At 35.9% G+C, this 19832-nt stretch overlaps 1 long non-coding RNA gene across 2 annotated transcripts in view; it reads right to left on the bottom strand.

Annotated features, from left to right (window-relative positions):
- LOC134473670 (uncharacterized) overlaps positions 1–19832 on the bottom strand; it is a 114455-nt gene that overhangs the window by 11801 nt on the left and 82822 nt on the right. For both annotated transcript variants that reach the window (XR_010044039.1, XR_010044040.1), the window contains exon 4: positions 15368–15453. This is a non-coding gene — a long non-coding RNA (uncharacterized LOC134473670). The remainder of the gene's footprint in view (positions 1–15367; positions 15454–19832) is intronic.

Below are 19832 nucleotides of genomic sequence, written 5' to 3'. Positions count from 1 at the left end.
GAAGGTATTACAGTATAGATAGAAGAAGAGTTTAATAACCACTTATTGCATTATTTTAAAATAAACTATCACATCCTAGCTCCATGGATCACAGGGTCAACATTCAATGTCTCTAATCTATTTTAGAAGTGTTTTCTAAGGAAGAGTAAGTTTTATTAAAGTAAAAGTCTACCAGGAACTGTTTAAATACTTGACACATAAAAACTAGAAATGCAGTTTTGACTACTGCATTTCTGAATGCAGTTTTGGAAAATATATTAACCTACATTTGTTTCATAAAAAAACAGCATTTGAAATAGTTTTCCTGATATTACCTGTCATTATCCTGATGAGTATTAGTACTTCATTTCATAAACAAGGAGAATGAAGCTCTGATGATCCCTAGGACTGCCTACATGTCACTCACAAGTCACAGAAATGGCATTTGGACCTGCTAAATGTGAAGTGCAAATCCTCTATAGAGAACACTTTCCTGTCCTTCATGGTTCAAGAAGGTTTATTATGATATTTCAAAGAAGTTATTGGAATTCTAGTAAGTTAGTTCTAATCTACCACTACCAGTGCAACCCATGATGAGAAAAGGCACTGAGACATATATACAGTTGTGGGGTCCTAAGTCCAGTCAAGATGGTGGTTCACCAGAACAAGGGCCTCCACCCAGAGCCCTCTCAGGTTTTATTAATTCCCCATGAGGGAAGTGGCTCAGGGATGAATGACTGGGAGAGTGGCGGGAAATACATGACTGCAGTGAGCTGGGCTAAGTAGGAGGTCTGAGATTACCCCAGCAATAAGCAGAGAGCAAGAAATGCAGAGCAACATGGTCTCGAGTCACATCCATTTACCTATGAAAGCCTCAGTGTGATCCTTCTTTATAGATGAGCAAATACCATATTATTTCCCTAGTATAAGAAACTGAAACATTAAGTAAGCTACAAAATCTTTAATAAGTACTGTGAAAGGGTAAGAAACTGCTCAAAAGAGGAAAAATAACTCAGGGAAAAGGGAAAAAGAAAAAAGATAAATTTGTGTATACACACTTAAGATAGCTACTAATTCTATTAGTTCTTGGAACAAAACAGTTAACATTCATAGGATTAGATCACTTTTGAATGTTTATATCTAGTAATCTGTGTAACTTTTTTGAAGATAACTATGCAAAATAACAATCTTAGTTATGTTCCTACTACCTTGATTTGAAAACCTATATTGTCATTGTTTTGGGATCTTTTGTTATTGATATTTATTTGTTTCTTGTTTTTCTTGTAATTTGTTTTGTTTTTCCCTCTAAGACAGAAAGGATAGATATACCTTGAATTAGAACTTTTAGAACTTCTCCTAAAGAGATTAAAGGAACTGATTTTATTACATGTGATGATATTAACAGCTACTTTGAAGAAATGAGACATTATGGTAGCCATTGCTGATTTCCTATCATCTTTTGTGAAAACCAGTAATGCTTTTATTGCTTGTTTAAAGTGGTTTTAGTCTGTTTTGTATTACTTAATTTCAATATATGTGAAGGTATGGACAGCTATTTTGAGGAGAACAAGAGACATTATGGTAGCCATTGTTGATTTTCCTATTGTCTAGTTTTGAAGGCTTGTAATGCTTTCATTCTTTTGTTTTGAATGATTTTATACATTTTTGTCTTGTTTGAATTCATTTTGTGTGAAGATATAGACAACTATCTCAAAGAAAACAAGAAACATTATGGTAACCACTGTTTATTTCCTGTTGTCTTGTTTTGAAATATGTATTGATTGTTTTATTTTGATCTGCTTTGTTCTGTTTTGTTTTGTTCTCTTTAAAATAAAAAAATTAAAAAATTAAAAGACATGCAGAGTGAGCAATCTGCTTAACACAGCAGAAGCAGTATCTAATAATTTGTCATTGGTGCTTCAGTTCTGATGCACAATCCTGTTTGCCACAGGAAGTCATAGCATCTTTCTCAAGGCTCAGTCTCAGCTGATAGTGTGGAGCATGGCTCTCCATCCCACCTGGCTCAACCACGGATTTGGGGAGTCATTAGGTGGGGTAACACTGACCTATCACCTTGCTTTAGAGATTATACGTCAGCTCCTCAGCCAGCCCAATTTACATTGCTTAAAGCCAATGTAAGGGACAAAGAAATAACCCAGCCAGCTCTGTACATAACAATGCATGGAGATAGGGCCACGTTTATCCAAAATGGAGATAGGTGCTCCTCTTTTCAAGGAGAGTCTTCTCTATGGTCCCCCAGAGTCCACAGTCAGCAGGCTTCTGTGAGACCCAGATAAGAAGGAGCCAATATTCCCATGGAACCAATGCTCTCATAAGACATTTCTTACCAAGTCATCACACTGTCCCCTTTCAGAAGCATTTGTGCCCTGGGCACTCCAGGGCAGGTCTTGAAGCCACACATATTCTACTCCTTTTGAGCCTTGTAATTTAATCCCTTACTTTAAAATTTTTAATTAATACCTAAAAACATAAAAATTGTATATACCAATGGGATATCATGTTATGTTTTGGTAAATGTATATACTGCATAATGTTTACATCAGGTTACACATTTATCATTTCAAACATTTATCATTCCTTTAGGCTGGCAACTTTAAAAATCCTTTTTTCTAGCTATTTGCAATGTACAGTACTTTGTGTTCATTTATGCTTACTCTACTGTGTAATAGCACACCAGAACAAATCTTAATTTTAAATTTTTAGACTAGTACTTGCTTACTGTTTAAAATAGAGCAGTTATAGATTGGAATGTGAGCTTCAGTTATAGATTTATTCCATGTCAAGTTAAGACCTTGGGAGACAGAGTGTGAGGAGGGATTATACAAGAAAGAATGAGGCTGAGATTGCAGAAAAGTAGCATCTTCCAAGAAAAGTGCAAAATCTAGAGCACAGATGGTCAGCCTCTTGAAGATAAATATTATGCACAGGGAAATGCTACCAGTAATTCTATTTTCTCTGGCTCGTGGGTTAGAAAACAAAAAGTACAAATGACAGCAGAGGAAATCATACACAAGGATTTCACTGTGGTAAAATTTTACAGATCCAGAAGTTAGTCTTTAAAAATAGGCTTCAAAGATCCAGGTTCTGAGAATGGTAAAAGTAGCCAGATTATTTACTAAATACATGCTATAGAATAATACGCTTTAGGTAAAAAATCACAAGACATCATATTGACTTGTGAGCAAAGTCATTCAGTGAGACTGTTCTGTGAATGTGGAAACTTTAGCTCAGGTAAATAAAGTTTTGGTCTGTGGTCCTTAAACTGGTAGGTGGGAGGAGACTGGAGTTTAGCCCCCATGTCATGATTCCAGAATCCTTTTCTTTAATGAAGAACTAATTAAGTACTTGGAACTATCTGGAGTAAAAATTTGAACTGGAGAGGTAGAAAATAATAACAATAATACTGACAGTATATAGCACTATTAGAATAATAATTATTATGGCAATGAATTGAGGTCTTTCCATTATTTTACTGTTCTAACAGTAACATTTATGCAAAGTATATCATATAATTTTTCTACTAATGAAGAAAATGTGATACACTTACATTAATAACATTCACAAACTCAAACAGCTAGAGCTGGTACAACTTGGGTTCAAACTAATGAAGTTTGACTCGGGCATTGTAACACTGAGCCTCGTTCTCCCCAAACAGCTTGCTCAGTGCATCAGCCAGTATGCCTGAGATGGCCAAGAATTTCGCTTATGTCAAGAAAAAAATGCATAATCATCATGTGTGTGTGTGTAGCTTGTAAAATACTAAAAATTGTGACTACAGATTACTCTAGAAAGAGTGAGGCAACATCAGTGACATCAAGACAGATCTATCATCTATAAATCCATTTCCGTTTTTCTTCACTCATGAAGGCAGAGTTAGTTTTTATTGTAAGAAACAGAATCTTGAAGCTGTTGATTATGTTGTAATTTTGCAGCTGGAAGTCCCTTGGTCCCTTGGGTACTTCCCATCTTTCATATTTACTTACATGGCTTTCATTCCAGAGCTGAAACCTTCAGGAGCATACAGCATTGCTCTAGCAGAGACCTTCGTAAGACTGGATTCCTACCAAGCTCTCCTCCGTGCCAGCACATTTTCCTCTGTTACAGATTCGGATGACAGGATGACAGCCAGGCTCTGCCAGGCTGCCCATCCCATGAATCACCCTGATGTTGGGGTTTCCCTGTCTTCACTTCTCTTGATCATTTTGTTAGTTATGCTACAATTTTCCAAGGAGAGAGACATTCTGGAATGTTGCAAGTTACTGAAAAGTTTTTGTGTGTGCTCTGAATAAGAAGAATCCATCTACAAAATTAGTCCAAGATTAAAGCGTCAAATTCTCTTCAAATTGGAGGTTGTATTTGTAGAAATGGGAGAGAAAGTTGACCACAGGAGACTGGTCACAGGACTCATGGCAGCAAGATGCCCATCAAGTCCATGCTGATCTGAAGTAACTGCACCTGACAATCAGATGCTTTGAAATGAACCCAGCACTTCCCATCTTCCATATTTACTTACTATTAAATGCATCCTTCTTCTAATTAATTATATTACAAAGCAAAAAGAGTTCTTAATTATTCTTTCCTTGCATATAATGATTTTAAGCATTTTGACTCTGCTGTATGAAAACTGAGCTTTTATTATGTAAATACATAAGAACTCCAAGGTGGGATTCTGGCAAAGTCACTCATATGAGTCAGCTCAGATACCTTTACCTCCTTCTTTTGCCAGAGACCTAATTGCTTCATAATGAATAAACAAGAGAAGGAGTCAGCAATTCTAAGTGAACTATGACAAATTAAATGCATTGATTTAATCTGCATTTGGAGAGGCATTTTCTGACTGTTTGCCAGAATATGCTCAAGTTTCAAATGGAGCTCCTCATGATTGAGTGAAACTAAATAGCTGTTATCAGAGAGTGGGAAGTGTATGGACCTTAGACAAAGACAGACACACTGTGATTTATTTAATCAACCCTCATTGCCATTTTGTCATCTTTAAATCTGGAATTTTAAACCTCCCTTGGAATTGTGTTAGAATTAATTATAGGATATGTAATTTATCCCTTACATTGGCTGACAGGTAACAGATGGTCAACAAATATTGTTATTAAAACTGAAAACGTTGAAAAATGAGCTAAATGTAATACCTATTTAGGGCTTTTATGTATCCACAAGCAGATTAAACAGGGGCCAAGAGAGACTTTGCTCTCTCAGTTGTTTCTATATCTCTAATTTTTATACAAATGTGTGCTACAAGGGTGATGAACTTAAACATCGAGTTGAATCTAATAAAAGTATTACTATAAGAGATAAAGCCTAATTCTAATGATTCATACAACACTTCTGAATTTTTTTCTGCAACCCTAAGTTTTAGTTTCATTTCTGCTGGGATCTTGGTGATCTATCTGTAAGTAAGTTCTTGCCCCACACAGAGTTTTCTGGACTGTTGCTATTTATGAATCCTCCTGCTTTTCAACAATCCCTGGAGTTTTACAATACTTCAGCCATTGAATTTTCGCTCACTGGGTACTAGGGGGAAAAGAATGATATCTAAAGTGATAGCACTAAACAACAATACCAAGAAACCAGAAGAAACCAGAGATTTTACTGAGAAGTGAACATTAAAGCCCAACAAAGGGGATATTAAAAGGGCAGCTCACATTATCTGATGCGATGTCAGCGCTTCATGGAGGAGCCTTAAAGACTAAATTAATCTGAAAGCTAAAAGCCAAATTAATCAACTAAGACAGACCCTTTTTTAAAAGTATGTGAAGATGCAGTGTTTCATTCTTCAGTTTCATTTGAATTCACTTCAGAAAGTCATACAGTTCATTGATGGATTTGGGAAAATCACCGTCATTTATGTGAAGTCCCTATGTGCAAACACCTAGAAAGCAAGTTAACATTTGAGCATTCTGAACTCTGAGAGCCAGGCAAACTGCTAGCAACACTAAGCGTGAGATCTACAGGATCAGTTTCCCAGTGCCAGTGTCTGGTGGATCCTTCTCCCCGTGGGTAAACTTGGGCACAAGAAAGAATCCTTCACTGAGATTCCCTATTATATACCATACATAAATATTAATTCCTCATACCATTATTATTAAATAATGTTTAATAACTATATAATGTTATATATGTTGCTTTGTATGTATTATATATAAAGAATAATCAATATACACAGAATGCTTAAATTTTTAAAAATTTATTATGGTAAAAGACATATTGCCATTAATCTCCCTCAAAAAATGTATCACTTCAAATACATTTATCCCAGCATTCTTGATACTTTATCAAGTAGTTCTGGAAGCCCTGTTTTGTGAATGTCCTCGTGAGGTGTGGCCCACGCCACCCAATGGGAAGGCAGGCTGGAAAAACATCACACTCATTCACTTATTCACTGGATCTGACACTATCTGACTTCTGGCTCTTTGTCAAGATCAAAACAACTAAGAATTGTGAGCCTTGACTCACTTGAGGACAGAAAGCAGAACGAGAACACAGCTAAAGGTGCTCATGAAAGAGTACTTCAGAACTGCTCCAGAAAATGGCGGGAATGATGGGATAAGTATGTTCAAAGGAAAGAGGAATATTTTAAGGAGGGTGAATGGCAATATGTCTTTTTTACTGTAATAAATTTTTAACACCGCATTTTTGATCCCACCTCATGTATACATTATGAAGTCTTTGAAAATCAACTCCAATAGCAGGAATTATAAAATTTACTAGAACTTTAACTTCAAATCTCTTTAAGTTTTTAAAATTCTCCTTCATTTTTCTTGACATATCATCCAATTAATATTCAAAATTACTGAGCACTGTTGCTGGATGTAGAAATAATTTATCTTGGTTGTTGCTGTCTTTTTTCCATCTCCAAATGTGTGCCGTCTTTTTTGCTAGTTCTGATGTTATTACTAACAAATTCTCTAGTGCTTTCTGCGATGGCTCATTTATCTGCTAGTACAGCTAGTTATTTATCAAGGATGAAATAGTTACTATTTCCAAACTTCTGATGATATTCTCTTTGAATTCAGGGGCACTTTCTCTTGACATAGCATCCCTCATCAGATACTTTGTTTGTGGAATATTTTTATTTTACAACCACAATCCCCTCCCTTGAGAGTTGAATCCATTCATATATTTTCTGCTCCTACAAAAACATTCTGAAAAAAAGTTTTCAAAATGATTTATGGGGGCTGGGGATTTAGCTCAGTGGCATAAGCATCAATTAAAAAAATGATTTCTGTGCATTCAGTATTTGCAGGAAGGAATACTGAAAAGCATGACATGGAACTAGAGACTTATAAAAAATAACACAAGCATTTGAGATCATACAAGATGTGTAACTGTCAACCATAAAGCTGATTATGAAGCTGAAATTGTCTTGAATGGAAACAATAGACCAAAAGAAACAGATTCAGGAGTTTAAATTTTTCCTCAAATGTATAGGAAAATATTTTTAAATGTTTAATCTTTGTTAATATATATTATATATATACATATATCTTTATATTAAAGAAAAGTTTCAGCTGAGAAAAATTATGAAAGCAGGCAAAATTACCAAAGCTTTTCTTTTAGTTTTGTTTTTTCAGTTTAAATTAAATGCCCTCATTTTGATACCTTCTTAGAGTACAGTTAGAAATTTAATGAAAGAGATAGGAAAAACATATTCTTTCTTTATGTTACTCTGAAATATGATAATAAAGCAATGAGATTGAATATATAAAATTCAAAATTAGGTATATTGTATATGTACTCAACACTTTCCTTACCAGGATGTGATACCAGAGCCCCTCTGTTCCACATCCTCCAAAATTATTCAAATTAACAACTTAACTAAGATTCCTCAAAGTCCACGTTATCACACTCTGACCCCTCTATAACCTTTCCTGCAGTATTAATTTGTCCAATTGGACAATTGTGAGTGCAATACCTGTGGGACACCCCAAGCTCCTGCAGGCATCCTGGGAACCTGAGCGCCATCCAGGGAAACCACAAGGCATCCAAGGCCCTTGTGGTCATCCAGAGGGAAATGTCCAATGCACAGCTATATTACCAGTTCTATATGTTAAGGAGCAGCTACCAGAAAGAAAATATGGTTCTCATACAGCAATTTGAAACACGGGAGTAGGCACAAGTATTTAGGAAATAAAGGTACAGTGGAAAGAAGATAGACCTGAATCTTGCAAGGGAATATTAAAAACTGGCAATATGCTAGGTAAATACCATGTTCACAGAAACTTACACAGCTCTTATCAGGAACAAACAAGGAAAAGACTGGGAGCTCTTATCACAATGTGTGTGTGTGTGTACCTTTGTATCAATATGAAGGATTTAGAAAAACAGCGAGAGATCACACATCTATTCCAACTTGCAGAAGTTTCACTAAAATGTACAGTTAGCATATAGTAAGATGGGTGCAGTATGGAATTTGTCAGCCTCCAGAATTGAACAAGCCAATTTCCTTTAAAGATTTATTTCATATATCTTTTCATGGGTGTATCCCATAAGGTCTGTCTCATTGGAGAAGCCTGACTAATATATAGTCTATTCTCTAATCTATGTTTTAACACTGAGAAAGGTGACCTGGGTACCTCTCCCTGAATGCAGAACAATTGCTGCAACAATAGTTAAATCAAGTCTTATTTCCATACACTGATATATACAGAGTGGGTTATGCTATTCTCTTCTTTGTTTAATTGGCTCTAAGCGATGCAAATAAGGCTAGCTAAAGTACTGATATGTAATCCTTGAAGCCAACCTGACAATTTCCTGTTTCCTCACATAGTGCTCTCTTGAGCACTCTTGAAAAGGATTGAGCAGAGCAGAAAGGCAGAGTAAATCAGCTCCAGGAATGTCAGTTGGGCACAAGCCTCAAAATAAGAGGCTATGACTCCCCAAGACACAAAACTTTGCATATCAAAAACTGAAGCAACAGCTTCCTAAAATCATTCAAATGTTACCCTAAGTGAGTTGTGCAGACTGATTGCTCTGTGTATCATTCTCCCTGCATATTACAAAGATGCTTTTCTCTCCACCTGGCTAGCCAGCTCAAGTTACTCAGATAGATCCTGCCATCCTCTGTCACTCATCCTTAAACCAAGCCCTTCTGGCCTTTGTCCATATATCCTCACTTGGACAGGACTTAGGGCCCCTTGGCTTGTCCATAACTTTGAATATGTCTTAGTGTCTTTACTCTCAACATGGGTTACATTGGAGGTGATAGATTGAACTTAACTCTTTGGAATTCCAATAACATTTCTATGAGATTACAAATATAACTTTCCAAATTACAAGGTGAACTGGAAAAAAGATTACAATATTTGAATTACAATATATGATATTGGGACTTCAATATAACACTATTATGTGAGATCTGGTGAGAAAAAGAGAAAACAGGTCTTTATCCACCCATATATTTTCCCCATACTGCTTGTTAAGTATCTTCTAATCATGTTAATTCCAAATTTCTATGGTCAAAAGAAACTGCCAGCCACTACCCTGGATCCATCTATGCGTGGATCCAGCACTACTGCAGCGTGGGAGGTGGTGGTGGCCAGGGTGAGGAGCACCATCCTTTATTCTGGCCACAAGAACACTACTCTGCTGCTTCCTTGCTGTGCATAAAAAAAAGCAGCAAAAGAGAAATGAGCGTTTGCAAGAAAGTGCAATTTTTAAAAGTATGCAATGTAAATGGTGCATGAAAGGATTTATGTAATCTTTATATTGCACCTGTCCAAATATGAGGACTAAAAACTGGACTGGTGGGCAGAGTGGAAGTATAAGGGTTTTCCCCCCTTTTACTATTTCTAAACAGGAACACAAGTATAACTGATGTCAGGCACAGTCCAAAACCCAGCTGTTTGTACTGTGTAGTTTGATAAATTCTTACCATGAATATCGGTCACAGTACATTTCACAGTGCGTAATGAAGCATTTTGAGATTTCTTGTTTTATAACTAAACACTTCAGAATAATCTCCAGATTGGTAAAAGAAGAGAATCACAGAGGCAAAGACCATTTTCCAAAAGGAATTGTCATGAAGTGAAAGCAATGGATGAAGGACTAGGGAATTTGGTTCCTTCTGATCCTGAAATCCTCTCATTCTAATGCATGAAAACACAGAATATATAAAGTTTGCATGCTAAATGTTGTTACACTACAGTTTCAGAATGCATTTAATGCCTTCTGTCTGGCATAGCCTACTTTTTCTTATCTTACTCCGACAATAATAATCTAAATTAGCATTTTAAAACCTGATGTGCACTGTGGTGTGTTGAATTTTCAGAATTTACTCTTTCAAATGCTTCTGAAACACATATAGCATTATTTTCAATACACAATTGTAGAAAAAAAAAAACTAAACTAGAGAATTTGATCCCTTTGTCCAAGATAACAGAATGCTAGAATAAACATGGCACTGGGATGTGACCCCTGGTTTATTCCTCTCACATGCTGCCAACCCTGAGAGCAAGTGGATCAAAGGACATTTATCTGACATGGATTTGGTGAGACATTGTAGTCTTGTGAAATCAAGCATTGTCAGTTTCAATCATGGCCCCGCCATCAACTACTTATAAAAAAAAAACACAATATGACCAGTTGCTACAATTCCTCAATTTTAAAATATCACTGGAAAAGGTGTGACATTAAAGGACCTGGCCTAGATCCCCAAAGTCCCAAATGAGTATGTAGAAAAGGTTTAAATAAGTGAGACACGTAGCATTATATTAGGGCTCCAAGATCAAAACTCTCTGCAGTTTGAGACTCTGGGGGCTAAGGCAAGGAATGTCTCTAGGTGGCCTGTATTTACTTAGTTTTCAAACAAGGAAGAGGTTACTCCGGAAACTGAACAGACGTTGGGAGTGGTTCAAGTGGTTCAAGTTACTCTCCCAAGTAACAGCTTATGTTTAATTTAGGAGAACTATCTTATATTGATTTAGGAGAAGTATCTTAGGAGAAGCTCTGCATATTGCATTTCACTGCAAGAGTGAAATGCCTGAAGCTACAGGCTTTATTTAGTTAACTGGAGTTGGGACCAGGTGTCCTCAGCTGTGACCTTATCTTGCCCTTTGAGGCATCTCTTCCTTCCCAGGTCAGCCATGCCCCCTGGCCATGCCACAGCCCTGCACGTGTATTCAGTTTCCAGTTTCAATGGCTCCCAATACTGTGAGAATTCAGAGACAGCAACTATGTATTGACACTAATGCTATATGTGTTTCACAAAGCTATTTGCTCCCTTACCAGCTTACCTTACCATCACTTATGCTTTTCTAGCCACTTTCTAAACTTCCTGTGCATTTTTACCCCACTTTTATATCTGTGTGTAGAAGGGCAGCTATGGGGAATACTATATGACAGTAATAAGTGGATGAGTAATAAATATTAAATCAAAGTACATATGAGTTTATTTGAAAATTGCCTCTGTGAGATTCCAACCTATTTGTTCCAATAGCTAAATATAATCCTTTATGTTTAGCTCTTTTTGAGCATAGATTGGACTTTAAGCATCAATATCTCTATCAATGTTTGACTGGCTTGAAGCCATATACCTTCATTCGGCTGTCTCCGGCCACAGCTTGCAGGGAGAGTAGGCATTGGGTAAACCTAGGTCAGGTAAAGCTGTACTGCCCTTGAACAGAAGTGCTAGTTCAGCACATATCCTTTAGTGGAGAGGGGGAATTCAGGACAATGGAGATCAGCTCATTGCATAATATTTTGTTGTTTTCCCTGCAAGCAAATCTGATTGGTGTCCTGACCTTATTTGAGTCACTAATACTCATATAATACAAATTTAAGAGTCTTCATTATACAAAGTAATTGTTAGATGATTCTCTGTATTTTCCATGAGTCAAAGAAAACTAACTTAATAAGAGCAACATCTATCAGCCCACTCAATCACACATCAGCAAATATACAAATTATCACCATCAATTCTTACTGGTGCTAAATTATACATATCACAATTCATTCATCATAATCTGTGTTTCCTGGAACTAATAAAATTATGTCACAAGCAGAATCACATTTGTTACTATAAAATAATCATAGAGAATTTCTTTCTTTGCAGTGACCCATCTACAGGTCCCATTTTACACTATAAAACTGACAATTTAATATCAAGTTCCTAGACTCATTGTGTTGAATTCAAAGACTTTTTAGAGCTCCCAAAATATCCATAAGTTTTCTGTATTGGTGCTAGCATATTTACATAAATAAGGTGTATACTTTCCATAAGATTTCTAGAACATCCTGTGATTATGCAAAATTCACAAACATAGATGCATTCCTACACTAGTGCCTTGCAAACAAACTATGGTATTATAACTAAGATTCAGATCTTGACCTCATTCCCCTCTCAATACACTTATTTTACCTATTCCTATTGTTCTTGCTAACCTGTTAACACTTACAGACTTCTTGTTTTATAATATCTCTATGGTCATGGATCTCATGGCTTTCTTATTCGAAATTTAAAAACACCTTCTAAATGCTAATCAATGAATTCAACAAGTATTTATTGAATACATAGAATATAGCACTATGCTAAGCCCTGTCAATGCAAATGGAAATGTGGAAACAGAAACACACGTTCTTAGGATGAGTTAGCAATCACTTGTGAAGTCTGGAGTCTCACCTAATTTTACAAGAGAGGATTCAGAATTTAAATTTTTGAAGAGCCAGAAGAGGCAACATATTAAGCCATCAACACTCTTACTTTAACTTGTATCATCTAGTAAAATATTTTTTCTTTACATAGCACATCAAGAACCAAGTTTTATGAATAAACTGAAAGAATAACAAATCAGATGAGGCATGTGATAGGAGTAAAATAGGAAATTTTAAGCAGAATATCAGCTAGGAGTGTAACAGGTATGATATTGCTAACCCACATACTATAGAAAATCTCTTAGGTACTGAAACAGGAGGAGTAGGAAGAGAAGAAATATTATAGAAAGTGAAATCTAGACCTTGAGAGTTTTGCAAAGACCATCAGAATATGAATGGGAGAAGTGCATCTTTAGCAATGGGCTTTCGTATTTTAGAGGTGATTCTACTAAAGGATTGTACAACCTCCCACAGTGTCATCATCCCAAGGGGTGTGTATCTTTACCATTGATAAATCTGCATTGGCTAATTGCAATCACCCATTGTTCATGGCTTATATGAGAATTCACTTGAGATTGTACATTTTATGGGTTTGGATGAGTACGTGAGTCTATAAGGACAGACTAGCAAGTTTTATAAGCTTAATGAAGCTCAACTTGTCAGTTATTGCTTCTATGAATTTTGTCTGTAGTATTGTTTCAAAGAAATCATCATGATGCTTGTGGTCACCTACAATGCCTGTATTTCTTTGCAAAGATCAGCTTACTATATTTATGGAGTCTGATAGAACTGTGGGGGACCGGCGGCGGCTGAAAAGATAAGAAGTATGAAATATAAATGACCTTTATTTGAGAGCTACCTCCAATCCCCTGGGGTGCGGCATCTCCCCCTGGGGTCGGCGATCTCTCTGTGGAACAGGTGGAGTGGAGGCATACATGTAGCTTAGGTTGGGGGTGGTGCCTGAGGGGCATTAAGGATGCACAGGTAGCCCATTGGCACTCATTTGGCGCCAGGGACAAATTCCTAGGGGTGGGGGAGATGGAGCTCCTTGGTTCTGCCTGAGGCTTTACCAGCTACAGTGTCCTGTCTGGGCCAAAACTCTTTCAGAGTCTATTTCTGGGATATTTATTCTGTGACACTCATCTGTTAGCCTATCCTTTTGCTAGTGATCACTGCCCCAATACTGCAGCTTTATGTTGTATCTTGAAGTTAGGAACATCAGTCCTTTAACCCTTGTCTCTTTTAATATAGCACTGGCTCCTTCTTATCTTTTACTATACCATGTAAAAATTTACAGTCAGCTTTCAAGAAATAATTTTCTGGTTTTTTTAATGGAGCTTGCAGTAAATCCACTGGTAAGTTGAAAAGAAGAGACACTTTGACAACATTAAGTAACCCTATCATGAATATGGAATCTCTTTCCACTTCGTCAGATCTCTGATTCTGTTTGTAAGAGTCTGTAGTTTTCCTAGTATAGATTTTGTACACATTTTTTCATTTATCCCTTTCATCTGTAAGCTGCTGATATAAAGCAGTATTATATTTTTAGTTTCAAATTCTACTTGTTCATTTCTCAGTAAGCCATGACTTCTCTTATTCCTCTGTCTCTCCACTCGGTTGAGTGATTTATTCTCTGATTTTATCTTTCTCAGATCTAAAATGTACTCATTTCTTTCTATATTTCAAAATCTTACTTGTTAAAATGGAGTAGTGATATCAAAAGTCTTCATACACAGAAACGGGACAGAAACTGGAAGTCTGAGCAATAGTTTCAAGCTAAGCACTGTGAATTTCTCTGTGGTCTTACTCAAAAGAAAGCATGCCAGAGAAGCATTACATACAGTTAAAGCCAAGCACAGGATCCTGAGGTTGTAAGTTTGACAGGAAAGTGATTCTATTTTGATATGTTTTATGTACTGTTCCCTAACTTTAAAAAACTGAGCCCCTATATAAAGAAAGAGAATGAAAAGGAGGAGGGAGAGGTGAAGAGGAAGCACATGACCAGCAGGAGGAAGGAAAAGAGAAAGAGGAGGAGGAGAAGTAGAAAGTATAAGTGAATAACAGGAAGCAGGAGAAGGAGACAGAGAAGAAAAGGAGGAAAGGCTCACAGAAAGAGGTCATTTCTGGGTAGATAGTAAAGGGATGTGTGGATGGAAATAGGGATGATGTTCAAGTACGAAGAGCATGCCTGATTTCTGTATATAAAGAAGGCAAAAAATTCTAATCTCGGTGGTATGAACCAGTACGGTTTCATTTCTATCTTTACCTGGTTAAGGTTGTACAATCTTTGCTTTCAACAGTAAAGTATTATTCAAGAGCAACCTCTCAGTATTGTGTTAGCACACTAGATATAGGATCTTGTTTCTAGCCCTTTACTGTCTTGTTTCTTGCCTCTTTACCCTGGCAAATTCAGCCATATGACTGTCCTTTAATTCTCTTTCTAAGCTCAGCATTTCTACTTAGTATAAACAAAAAAATCTTAAAAATGAGTAAGTTATAATAGAAGCAATTGTTCCACATTCATGTTACTAGTGGTAAAATACGGAGTGAGAAAATGCACAGGATAAGGGCACCATGAAGGTTAATAAGCAAAGTTTCTCATCAAAAGAAAAAAACTTTTAATTTTACCTCTAGCATTACTGAGTAATCTATGTGGACACAAGTTGCAAAAAAAAAAATCCAAGATCCAATAATATCTATGGACTTGTGCTTTTCTTCACTCAAACTGCATATGTCTTTCAGAATTCAAGGATGAATTTCGTACCTGCTCTGTGAAAATCTGTCATCTGACTTCCTGTTGGTGAAATTTCCAAATTTTCTTGGTATTTGTCTTACTCTGTAAGGAAATTCCTAGAATAGAGCACAAAAGAAAATATTCAGAGACAAGAGTGGTTATTTGACTTATCACTTTGTCAAGAAAGGATATTCACATAATCTAATTCTCTCCTGTCCTGTCTCTGTGTTTTCTCTGCTGTCTGCCACAGAAGGGCAATGAGGATGCATATTAATGAGACTGGCCAGGCAGCCACCCACTGCATTTTATCAAATGGAAAAATTATCTCAAAGATATTTGCAAAAGCCTGAAAGGACAGTTGCTTGATCAATTGTCACCTTTAAAAGTGTTTAAGATACAAACAAACAGACAAAGAGGAGAGGAGGGGGCAAGGTGAGATCTACAAGGTAGTACCAAAACCCCAAACCCATAGGAAATAGTACTTATCCTGTTTGTTGCTCTAAAATCACATGATGCAAAATAGGTTTTGCTCAGATGTCCTCAGTTTAGATAGCATTTTGTTTCAGTAATGTTGAATCTCAACCACAGAGAAAAAAATAAATGAGCACATTCATTGAGAATTAGATAATTTTTTAAAAATCTGTGAATCACTTTGTACTCAAGATTGTTAAGAGATTTAGTTACTACTGAGTGAGGTAAGTGTGAACTGATTTGTATTTCACAAACTCAGAAAGAATTATACTCTCCCACAAAATACCTATAGATAGAAGATTGTACATTGGAATTATGATGTTGATTTAAAATAGTTTCCTAAAAATTTTAAAAGCCCATAAACAAGTAGAAATAAATGTGAGGATTAATAAATGGTTTTAATAAGTGACTATAGGATATGCTTTGATTTTTCATCTTTAGTGATGTCATCATTTCTTGGATAAAAATAAAGATGAGAAATTGTCAAATTTATATGAGCAAATAATAGAGATTCAAAATTATGTCAGGGAAAATGCATCCAAAATCCTTGAAATTATTTGTAAGTATTGTTCTGAAGTCTAAGGTGGTCTGTTCATAATGAAAAACTTTAAGAATTCAGCAAGAGAAAAAGATGGTTATAATCAATTGTGAACTCTTAGATTTTATAAGTAAGATACCTTTGTAAAAACCATAAATAATATTTGCCCCTGTCACACACACATAGAACATTGTTTTGAATTCAAGTACCTCATTTTAAGAAGGAATTTGTCATTCTACAGAAAATCACTATAGAGGCAGAGGATGTAGCTCAGCAAGCATAAGCACTGACCTGGTAAGTGCAAGGTCCTGAGTGCAATTCCCAGTACCAAACAAACAACAAAAACAAAATAAGAAAACGTGCTATAGAATGATTATGTACAATAACAAAGATTATGAGAATTAGCATTATAACTGGAATCCATATTACATAAACAAGAATCCAAGACGTTGATGTTCAGCTTTAAAGAAAGAAAATGACAAAGAAAATCAGGTTCTCTTTATAAACAGGACAGAGTCACATGGGCTGAAAGAGAACCCAAAAGCCAAGCCATATCCTCCCATGAGCCAGCAGCAGCCATGTGGGCCAGAAAGAGAATCTGGAAGCCAAGTCATGCCCTCCCATGAGCCAGCTGGCTCAATAGATTTAGTATTTCTGTTTTACCATTTAGATCTTTGATCCGTTTTGACTTTAGTGCATAGTGATAGACATCGGTCTAGTTTTAGCCTTTAGCTTATGGAAAGGCAGTTTTTCCAGCACCATTTATTGAAGAGGCTTTCTTTCTGCCATTGAACATGTTTGGCCCTTTTGCCAAAGATAAAGTGGTTGAGTATATTTGTGTCTGCATCTTGTAATCTGCTCCATTAGTTCTTAGTTCAGTCTTTTTGCCAGTACTATGCTGATTTTATCACAATAGCTTTGTGGCATAATTTGAAGTTAGGGATTGTGATGCCTTCTGCCTTGTCTTTGTTGCCCAGGATTGCCTTTGCTATTCCAGGTCTCTTCTATTTCCAAATGAATTTTATATATGTTTTCTCTAGATTTGTGAGGTTAGCTAATAGTACTTTGACTTGGATTGCATTAAATCTATGTAACAGTTTTGGGAGTATGGCCTTTTTCACTATGTTAGTTCTTCCTATCCATGTGCTAAAGGTACCTTTCCATTTTCTGATATCCTCTTTGATCTCCTTTTTCAGAGTATTTTAATTTTCAGCATATAGATGCTTTACTTCTTTTGTTAGATTGACTCCTAAGTATTCTTTTCTTTTCTTCTTTGTTTTTTGCATGCTATTATGAAGGATGTGGTTTCTCTAATTTCTCTCCAGTAAGAAATTACAGGAATTTCTCACTGTGTATACAGAATGCTATTGACTTTGAGTATTGACTTTGTATCCAGCTATGCTATGAATTTACTTATTAAATCTAAAAGTCTTTTGGTAGAGTCTTTGGGATCCTTTATGTAGAGTTTCATGTCATCTTTGAATCATGATAATTTAACTTCTTCCTTTCTTATCCTTATTCCTTTTATTTCTCTCTCTTGCTTAATTGCTCTGGCTAATGTTTCCAGAACTAAATTAAATAAGAGTGGTGATAGTGGACATTCTTGTCTTCCTCCTGATTTTAGAGTGAAAGCTCTCAGTTTCTGTTCATTTAACATGATATTGGCCATTGGTTTGTCATAGAGGGCTTTTATCAGATTGAGGTAAAGACCATCTATTTCAATTTTTCATGATAGTTTCTATCATGAATGATTGTTGGACTTTATCAAAAGCTTGTCTGCATCTAGTGAAATGATCATGTGATTTTTGTCTTTGGCTCTGTTGATGTAATGTATCATGTTTACTGACTTGCATATGTCAAACCATCCCTGCATTCCTGGGAGGAATCCCACCTGGTCATGGTATATAATCTTCTTCATGAGTTGCCGCATTCTGTTTGCTAATATTTTATCAAGGATTTTTGAAACTAGGCTTACTAGGGATACTGGTCTATAATTCTCTTTTTTGGTTTGGTCTTTCTCTGGTTTGAGTATCAGAGTGATACTCACCTTCAGGTATGCATTAGGGAATATTTCCCTTCCAATTTAATTAAAAAATTTGAGTAGTATTGGCATTAAATCTTCTCTAAAGTTCTTGTAAAATTCAGCAGGAACTTGGGATCTTTTGTTGTTGTTGTTGGTAAGTTTTTATTTACCTTTTTAATTTCATAAACTGATATTGGGTTATTTAGAATATTTATATCTTCTTCACTGAGCTTTGGTAATTCATAGATTTATAGGAATCTATCCATTTTTCCGTTTTCTATCCTATGTCACTAAAAATTTTCTAAGTAGGTATTTATGATCCTCTGAATTTCCATAAGATCTGTAGCTATTTCACTCTTTTTGGTCTTTATTGCGTGAATGTGAATTTTTTATTTCCCTTTTTTAAAATAAGACTGGCTATGGAGTTTATCAATTTTATTTATTCTTTCAAACAACCAGCTGTTCAATTCACTAATTCTTTGTATTGTTTTCTTAAAGTCAATTGCATTAATTTCCATTAAGATCTTTATAATTTCCTCCCTTGCATGAACTTTGGGCTTAACTTGCTCTTCTAGAAGCTTGAAGTGCAGCATGAGGTTGTTTATTTGTGTTCATTCTGTTTTCCTGATGTGAGAATTTACTGCTACAAGTTTCTCTCTCAGTACTCCTTTCATTATTTCCCACATTGCATCCCCAAATGGTAAGTTGTATCTGCACTTTTGTTTGACTGTAGATATTGTTTAATTTTTTCCTTAATTTCATCTGTGACCTAGTTATTGTTCAGGAGGACGCTATTTAATTTCCACGTGTTTATGTAGATTTTGTGGTTGCTTTTGTCATTAATTTCTAACTTTATTGCATGATGGTCAGATAACATACATGGGATAATTTCAGTTTTTGCATTTATTGAAGTATGTTTCATGGGCTAGCATATGGTCTGTTTTAGAAAACATACCATGTGCAGCTGAGAAGAATGTGTATTCTGATATTGCTGGGTGGAACACTCTGTTAACATCTACTAAGCCCATTTGTTTATAAGTTTGGCTCAGTTCTGTTATTTCTTGGCTGAATTTTTGTCTAGTTGATCTGTCTCTGTGATGGTATTGAAGTCCCCCATTACAATTGTGTTTTTTGATTTCTCATGTCTATTAATAATGTCTTATATAGTTGGGTGTTCCTATATTTGGTGCATTTATATATATATATATATTTGTCTTTTTCATTTTTATTGGTACCGGGGATCAAGCTCACGACTGCCTGCTTGCAAGGCAGGCGTTTATGCTGCTGAGCTAAATCCCCAGCCCTGGTGCATATATATTTATGATTATTATCTCTTCCAATTGAATTTTTTCCCTAACAAGTATGTAGTGACCTTCTTTGTATCTTTTGATCATTTTTTGGTTTGAATTCATATTGTATACAAATAAAATAGTTACTCCTGCTTTTTTCTCGGTTCCTGTTGC

Source organism: Cavia porcellus, unplaced genomic scaffold (genome assembly GCF_034190915.1).
Source record: "Cavia porcellus strain 051 isolate PalLab524CR breed Dunkin Hartley unplaced genomic scaffold, mCavPor4.1 scaffold_28, whole genome shotgun sequence".
Lineage (NCBI taxonomy): Eukaryota > Metazoa > Chordata > Mammalia > Rodentia > Caviidae > Cavia > Cavia porcellus.
This window is presented reverse-complemented; position numbering and strand designations above follow the sequence as displayed.